The 8,679-nt window shown below is 36.7% G+C and overlaps 1 pseudogene; it reads right to left on the bottom strand.

Annotated features, from left to right (window-relative positions):
• Positions 1–3,303: 3,303 nt before the first annotated feature.
• On the bottom strand, positions 3,304–4,040 carry LOC105003814 (annotated as a pseudogene).
• Positions 4,041–8,679: the final 4,639 nt, after the last annotated feature.

An 8,679-nucleotide genomic window follows, 5' to 3' on the forward strand; every position in this document is an offset into this window, starting at 1 on the left:
CCCTGGGATTTCTTTGGAAGGAATGATGCTAAAGCTGAAACTCCAATACTTTGGCCACCTCATGCGAAGAGTTGACTCATTGGAAAAGACTCTGATGCTGGGAGGGATTGGGGGCAGGAGGAGAAGGGGACAACAGCGGATTAGATGGCTGGATGGCATCACCAACTCGATGAACATGAGTTGGAGTAAACTCCATGAGTTGGTGATGGACAGGGAGGCCTGGCGTGCTCTGATTCATGGGGTCGCAAAGAGTCGGACACGACTGAGTGACTGAACTGAAGAAAAGATCTGGGAGGAGGGATTCTACACCATGGTTTAACAAAAGTTGGCAAGATAATAGAAATAGAGCAGCTTACTGCTCAGGGGCCCTGGAGGAAGGACATGACATAACTCAAGGGGCCAAACAGGGAGGTCAAGGTGGGGAGGAAGAGAGATCAGCAAGACCAGGACTTTTATTAGCATCTGTAGAAGGAGTGCTTTGGGGTTCCTAAACTAAGGCTGGATTGGTCAATTCAAATTAAAAAATAAAAGGATATTTTTGGTAAGCCCTGCAGGGGTTTTCTCTAAAGAGCACACAAGGGGAAGACCTTGAGAGGTGAGAGGGATTGTTTATCATAAGGGTCATCAGGGGAGTCATATAAGGGACTTGTATTTACTTATGAGTCTGCAGATTGTTATCCAGTGAATGTGCTTATGCAAAAGGCTGGGGTCACTCTTTCACACAAAAGGGAAGCCGAAACATCACTATAGTGGAGTTGTTTAAACTCATGGCAGAAGAATGTGGTTTACAGAAAGGTTAAAAACAACAAAAAAAAGGAATGTAATTAATTTCATTAACTCTCCTGTCCTTTGATCTCCATCATAACCTGTTCCCACCAGAGAAATGCCAAACATTTCTGACCTTCCCTGCAAACTAACATCTAGCTGATGTCTGTCCTCACCACTCCCAATACTCTTGCTTATAATTGGGGATCATATGGACCACCTAAGGATTAAATAATCAAAGGCCATTTTTTAAATTTATTTATTTTAATTGGAGGATAACTACTTTACGATATTGTGATGGTTTTTGCCATGCATGTGTCCCCTTCATCCCGAAGTCCACTTCCACCTCCCTCCCCACCCTATCCCTCTAGGTTGCCACAGAGCACCAGATTTGGGTGCCCCACTTCATACATTAAACTCTCACTGACATGTGGTATTGTATATGTTTCAATGCTATTCTTTCAAATTACCCCACTCTCTCCTCACACTGAATCCAAAAGTCCATTCTTTAAGTCTGTTTCTCCTTTGCTGCCCTGTAGATAGGATCATCAGTACCATCTTTGAAAATTCCATGTATATGCATTAATATACAGTATTTGTTTTTCTCTTTCTGACTTGCTTTACTCTGTATAATAGGCTCTAGGTTCATCCACTTCATTAGAACTGACTCTAATATGTTCCTCAAAGGCTATTTTGAGTGATAAGCTTTTCATTCAATAGAAAGGATATAATCAATAAAAAAATAAACTGAATTTTATTTTCATGGTTGGAATCTATGTTGTTCCAAATGTACATCTACCTCTAACTTCTGTTGATTTCATGAACTTTGCAAGCTGGACAATATTGGCCCAAAACTGAGATTTGCCAGGTCAAGCCGTAGAGAGCGAGCAAGCCCCAACAAGACTTGTCTACCCTGCGCCACAAGTACTCTTGTATATTATTTGGTCAAGTTGGTCAAAGTTGACAAATTCTATAGTTTAAGTCACAAGAAAGTGGCATGTAACTGTCTTTTTTTAAATCTATGGATTGTATTAAGATGTATGTCTGTTTATTTTATGCCTTTGGAAACTGTTATGATCAATGTTGTTGAGAAAGTGGAGAAAAGGGAACACTTGTACGATGTTGGTGGGAATATAAATTGCTACAGCCACTGTGGACAAAAAATTAAAAATAAAACAACCATGTGATCCAGCAATGCATTACTGAATATATATTCAAAGGAAAAAAATCACAATCAGCATCTCAAGGAGATATCTTCTCTCATTTTTCATCACAGCATCATTCATGACACTCAAAGTAGGGAAACAACTAAATAAAATATGGTAGATAGAAGAGAATATTATTCAGAATATTATAACATTAGAATTTTATTCAGCTATAAAAAAGCAGGAAATCCTGCTATTTGTGATAGCATGGATAAAAATGGAGGGCATTATGCTAAATGAAATAAACTAGACATACAGACACAAACAAATACCAAAAATATATTCATTTACATGTGGACTCTAGAGAAAATTCATAGAACCAGAGAGTAGAATGAGGTTGCCAGAGACAGGAAGTGGAAGAAATGGGGAGATATTGGTTAAAACATACAAACTTTCATGCATAATGAGTAAGATCTGAGGATCAAATGTACATGGTGACTATAATTAATTACATTGTATTGTACACTTGAAATTTGCTAAGCAAGTTATCACACACACAGGTTCTCACACACACAGGAAGGTAATAACAAATATGCTAATTATCTTAATTGTAGTAAATAGTTCACAATGCATATTTATATCAAATCAGAATGTAGTATACCTTAAATGTAAACAACTTTATCTGTCAATTATACCTCAGTTAGCTGAAGGGATAAAGAAAACTGTTATGAACAATTCCTAACTCCTGCTACCACTATTGTAATTTAAGACCCTAACAGTTTTTGCTTTATTCAAAAGAAATTTTCTTTTTCTCTTTGTTGAAATACTACTTTCAAGCAATGATCAATTCAGTGTCACTTCTGGGCTTCCCTTGTGGCTCAGCTGGTAAAGAATCTGCCCGCAATGCAGGAGACCTGGGTTTGATCCCTGGGTTGAAAAGATCCCCTGGAGAAGGGAAAGGCTACCCACTCCAGTATTCTGGCCTGGAGAATTCCATGGACTGTATAGTCCACAGGGTGGCAAAGAGTCAGACACGACTGAGTGACTTTCACTTTCACTTCCTTTTATGTTTCACTTTCCTTTTTTTGTTTAAAATTTGACAAAATTTTTATTTCACAGTACCTTAATGTTATTGATAAAAGTGAAGGCACAGTTGAAAATGGATAATGTTGAAATAACTGTTAACTAGATTATGAAATAATGTGTTCATAGTTAACCAAGATAGCAGAAGACTTTAAAGTGATGCTCTGAAGGTCTTACATGGTACTTACAGCTGTAAGTTGCCAAGTTATAAGCAAGGTATAAACAGATAGAAATGAACAAATAATATAAAAAATTTAGGTAGGAGATTCATATTTCATTTCTCCAGTGACATATTTATGATTGAATTAAATTAAAGCCCTACTTGTACAGCAAACCCAGGTCCTTTTAGCTGGTTCAGTCAAAGAGGTAAGACCTCTGACTGGCTCACATGAGAAGCTCCACTCCTTGGCCCAGTTTTGGGGAGTTTGCCAGACTTGAGTTCATCAATAATTTCTTCAGTATACTTAGATGTCAGATCCTCACAGTAGTTGTCATTTATTTGAACCATTGGTGTGTTTACACAGGCCCCTAAACATTCCACTTCTATAAGAGTGAAAAGTTTCTCAAGTGTATTCTCTCCAATATTATTCCAAGTTTTTTCTAAATGGCTTCCAGTATGCAGTCAGAGTTTTGAAGCATGCAAGATGTGGTAGTATAAACTTGAATGAATGTGACACTTTCCAACTGGCTTTCGATTATACATTGTATAAAAAGTTGCTACTTCATATATTCTCATTGGAGGTACCTGTAAAATTTCTGCAACCTTGTTCATAGAGAGGGGCAGCCATCCATTCTGTTTTTGGGCAAAATCTAGGTCTGGAAGCAGAGCAGCTGCTTTATGCCCTTTTGGGTAGTTTTTTGCAATGGCATCTTCTTACAGTTTTCCGGTATGAAATCAAATGGAGCATCTGGGTTATTCTCAGGAGTATCTCTGTTCACAAATAAGGCTCCTCCAGCTCCATTCTGCACAGCTGTCTTAGGTAGATTCCTTATATGCCTTCCCCAGGCGGCAGCGAGGCAGCCATGGAGCACTGGTGAGAAGAACATGGTGGGCCAAACTGCCATGAAACCTTTTCTAATTTCAGTTCCTTCCATCAGATTTTAATATTTTATTTCTCAGTGTAATGGTTGAACTGTAGTCAAATCAGCAGTTGTGTCATGATGTGCATATCTGTTTGACCTGTGATCCATCTTGAGGGCAAGAAACTTTATGTTATTAAGGAGTTGTCATCTATGAGTTTGTGTAATGTACTTTTGTGTAGCCACTAGAATATATGTGTGTGTGAGATAATTTTAAATCCAAGGGCAGTTAATTAAAACATGAAGTATCCTATTCAAAAATCCTTCTTGAGACATCAATAGAAAATGCTTCATAGATCATTAAATTTGCACAAGAAGATACAAAATTTACATAATCTAGTTGAATTAAATTTTCTTTGGTGAAATGATGTGTATAAGAGACAAAATTGGCTGAAAATTTAGATAAATTTTTCTCTGTAAATTTTACTAACTAAGGATCAACACCTTAGATATAAAATTCCATTTCATCATGTACACTTCATTTAGTAGAAAATGCTGAACCTGATTCATTTAGAAAATTGACTGATTCTGCCATTAGAATTCTGATGAATCTGAGTTGGAGTAAATGTTTCATGCAAGAACTTGTCACTGAATGAAAGAGAAAATGAGTTGAACTGCACCAAGCTGAGCTTCCCAAAATAGCCAGTATTGTGCATGATAATAGTAAATGACTTTATATGTGGCAAATGTGGACCAAGAGGTATACTCATTTTAATACACTACCTGAAAATAAGGTTGAATGAGAAGAGAAATAGCCTTCACCTTACCCTTTGAATCAAAGACTACCAATAATTACATCAGAAGACTAATGACTTTGAGTGACCAAGACTAGCTTAGCTCAGTTTGCAGTGGGAATCATAAAGACTAACAAATATACCTTAAACAAATATATCTTATGACCTTATTCTGTTCCCTCTTTCAAGCTTGTCCTGTTATCTTTTGTCCTACTTTCTATTAGGGACACCATTCATATATCATCTACTTTGGGGTGACTTCTAAAGCACTCTACTTAATACTCCAGCTTCTTCTGGCTGCTTCCTTGCGACTTTGGACCCACTCGCTTCTATTAAAATTTCTTATTTATTTGTTTCAATTACCAACTAAATTTATCTGAGGGATGGAGCTGTTTCTTATTCAAAACTCTACCATGGGACCTCACACAGTATCTGACAAACACTAGGTATTCAAAACATACCCACTGAGAATTATATAGTGCAAAATTTCCACATACATACATACATATGTGTGTATATATATGGAGAATAAAGACCACTCCAAATAATGTACAGTTTCTACATATATTATTTTTTATGGCTTCCATACACTAATGTATATACCTTACTAGTTTGTTGAAACTATTTTTTCAGTCAAATTCTTGAAGGTTGTAAAGTGCATTTTGTAAATAATTGACTTCAATTTTGTGATTTTACCTGATGTGATTAAATTGGAAATGTTTCACTTCAGTAACGTTGATTTGCTGATCCTCCTTTGTCCATTGTTAAGAATTAGTTCAAGAAATACCCCCACATTGCTAGAGGAAGCAGTAATTTGCCACATCTATCATTTTCTGTCTCCTGTGGAGCATAGTTGCCAGGGTTTCTAAATTAATATGATGAAATTGAAGGCAACTGTAAGTACAATATTTTTATCTCTTTCTCCATCGTTCTTCATCTATATTATTTCATTGGACTATATGAGAAAAGGAAAGCCTACTAATCTTCTTGTGCTATTATTTGCTATCAAATTGATTCATTATGTTTCTCTTTTGTTCCTAATTATAGTTATCCACCTTGCCCATCTGCAAAACTATGAACAATACATCTTTGGCTCTTTGACATCTTTTATTTCCATGCAGTATAAAGCTGTTTATAGCATATAGGCTATCAATCAACAGATAATGAGTGAACGCCTACCAAATGTAAAACAGAGTAGAGAATTGGATAGCTGTAAAACTGGATACCTGAGATGAGGAAGGTTAAAGTCCAGTTGGGGTAATGAGGTATACATGAAAAGTCACTCTGTATAGATATAAAAGTACAGAGGAGACAAATCTAACAGTTAAAATTATAAGAAAAACCCCTCTTTGATGGTCCCAGGGAGTTTTGTTGAATAAAAGAGCAGAGCATTATAGGCTGAGGTTAAGAAAGGTCATGAAGAAGAGGGAAGTTCATAATGAGAAAGGTGTGTCGGGGAGAATAAAAAAGTTGGCCTTCTAAAATAGAGGATTTCTGTAGGTGCATAATAAAATATAGACTGTATTACTCTGGCATAAGGCCAAGTAGAGAATATTGTGAGTTTGGAGACACTGATGGCTTTTAAATAGGAATGGAGTTAAGGACAAGGATGTTTGAAATAAATTATAGTTCTTTCCTAACCTCACTAATTTTTCTAGAGTCTTCTTCTAACATTATCAGTATATATTTTAATATTTAATTTTTTAATACATAAAATTTACTCACCTATCTTATACATATAATTGTAGAGTTTTTTAACCAAGCAGGACCCTATGAGGTCTTCCCAGAACAGACCCCCACCCGTGTCCTCCACTTGTCTTTTGTCTGTATTAAAATTGTAGTCAAAAAATAAATCTAATCATAACAGTGAGAAAATGCAGAGGAAAACAGTCAAGCAATACAAAATAATACTTTAGCCGTTAAACAAAATCAAGAACTTTTTAGTTCTTCCTCGAGGGTTATAGGTAAAACTTTGAGTCATATTTTTTTAGCTGTTTTACAAATATTGAAACTCCCATCATATGGAAAAAATTAACTATATGCTGCCCACAAGCACGTAGAACTCAGACTGATTGGAACCAGAAGGTTGATGATGCTGACTCATCACCAACCAATCAGAAGAATGTTCATGAGCTGATCACTCCATGTTTCTTGCACATTATAAGACTTCTCATAATCCCCCCCAGAGTGGACCACACAGTTGTGAGGACATTAGCCCACTGCGGTCCCTTTTGCCTGGCAAAGCAATACAAGGTACTCTTTTCAACTTCACCCAGAGCTCTGTCTCTGCATTTCTATTCAGAACCAATGACCAGAGGCCGAAGTTCAGTAACAGTTTGACACATATATACTCTATATATTCACAAAACAGCAAAGTATGTAATATTTCCATCACCTTCATATCTCTTTGATCATCCTCCACTTTTCACCACTACAGATTAGCTTGAGTTTTCTATTTTCAATGTTTCTTAATTAGATTTTCCTTGAATAATTCCCAAGGAATAGCTGACCATTTTTAATTTTGACAAAGAAAAATACAGTTTTAATTTCCTGATAGAAAGGGAATGAACAGTATATAGATGGAATATGAATGGTGACATAATGCAATTTTAGAGATCATATTGAATGATTCACCATAAAACCAAACCCTGTTTAACTTTACTTATGTCTTTGCTTTATTTGGATATTTGAAAAAGTAATATTGCTCACACCTTTTATTTGGGTATTTATAAGATGTTGTTGTTGTTGTTGTTCAGTCTCTCAGTCCTGTCCTACCTCATGGACTGCAGCATGCCAGGCTTACCAGTCCATCACCAAATCCCAGATTTTGCTCAAACTCATTTCCATTGAGTCATGGATGCCATCCAACTATCTCAACCCCTATCATTCACTTCTCTTCCTGCCTTCAATCTTTCCCAGCACTGGGGTCATTTCCAAAGAGTTGGCTCTTCACATCATGTGACCAAAGAATTGGAGCTTCATCATCAGTACTTCCAATGAATATTCAGGGTTGATTTCTTTCAGAATTGACTGATTTGATCTCCTTGCAGTCCAAAGTACTCTCAAGATTCTTCTCCAAAACCACAGTTCAAAGGCATCTGCTCTTTGGTGCTCAGTCTTTTTTATTGTCTACATCTCACATCCATACTACTAGAAAAACCATAGCTTTGACTAGATGGGCACTGATAGGCAAAGTAGTATCCCTGCTTTTTAATATACTGTCTAGGTTTGATATTGCTTTTCTTTCAAGGAAGAAGCCTTCTAATTTCAAGGCTGCAGTCACCATCTGCAGTGATTTTGGAGCCCAGGAAAATAAAGTCTGTCACTATTTCCCTTGTTTCCCTATCTATATTCCATGAAGCAATGGGACAGGATGCCATGATCTTAGTTTTTTGAATGTTGAGCTTTAAGCCCAGTTTTTCATTCTCCCGTTTCACCTTCATCAAGAGGCTTTTTAGTTTCTCTTTGCTTTCTGCCATAAATGTGGTGCCATCTGCATATCTGAGGTTATTGATATTTCTCCTGGCAATCTTGATTCCAGCTTGTGCTTCATCCAGCTGGGCATTTGTCATGATGTATTCTGCATGTAAGTTAAATAAACAGGGTGACAATATACAACCCTGATGTACTCCTTTCTCAATTTGGAACCAGTCTGCTGCTCCACGTCCATGTCTAACTGTTACTTCATACAGGTTTTGCAGGAGGAAGGTAAAGTGCTCTGGTATTCCTGTCTCTAAGAATTTTCCAGTTTCTTGAGGAAAAATCTTTTCTTCCAGATTTCCTTTTATTCTGGCACTAGGGAAAAAAAATGGAGTACTTCTTTCTTATGGTACAACAAAATCTTTATCATTAGTAACTGCAGGAAAAGCAAG

Source organism: Bison bison, unplaced genomic scaffold (genome assembly GCF_000754665.1).
Source record: "Bison bison bison isolate TAMUID 2011002044 unplaced genomic scaffold, Bison_UMD1.0 scf7180017864471, whole genome shotgun sequence".
Lineage (NCBI taxonomy): Eukaryota > Metazoa > Chordata > Mammalia > Artiodactyla > Bovidae > Bison > Bison bison.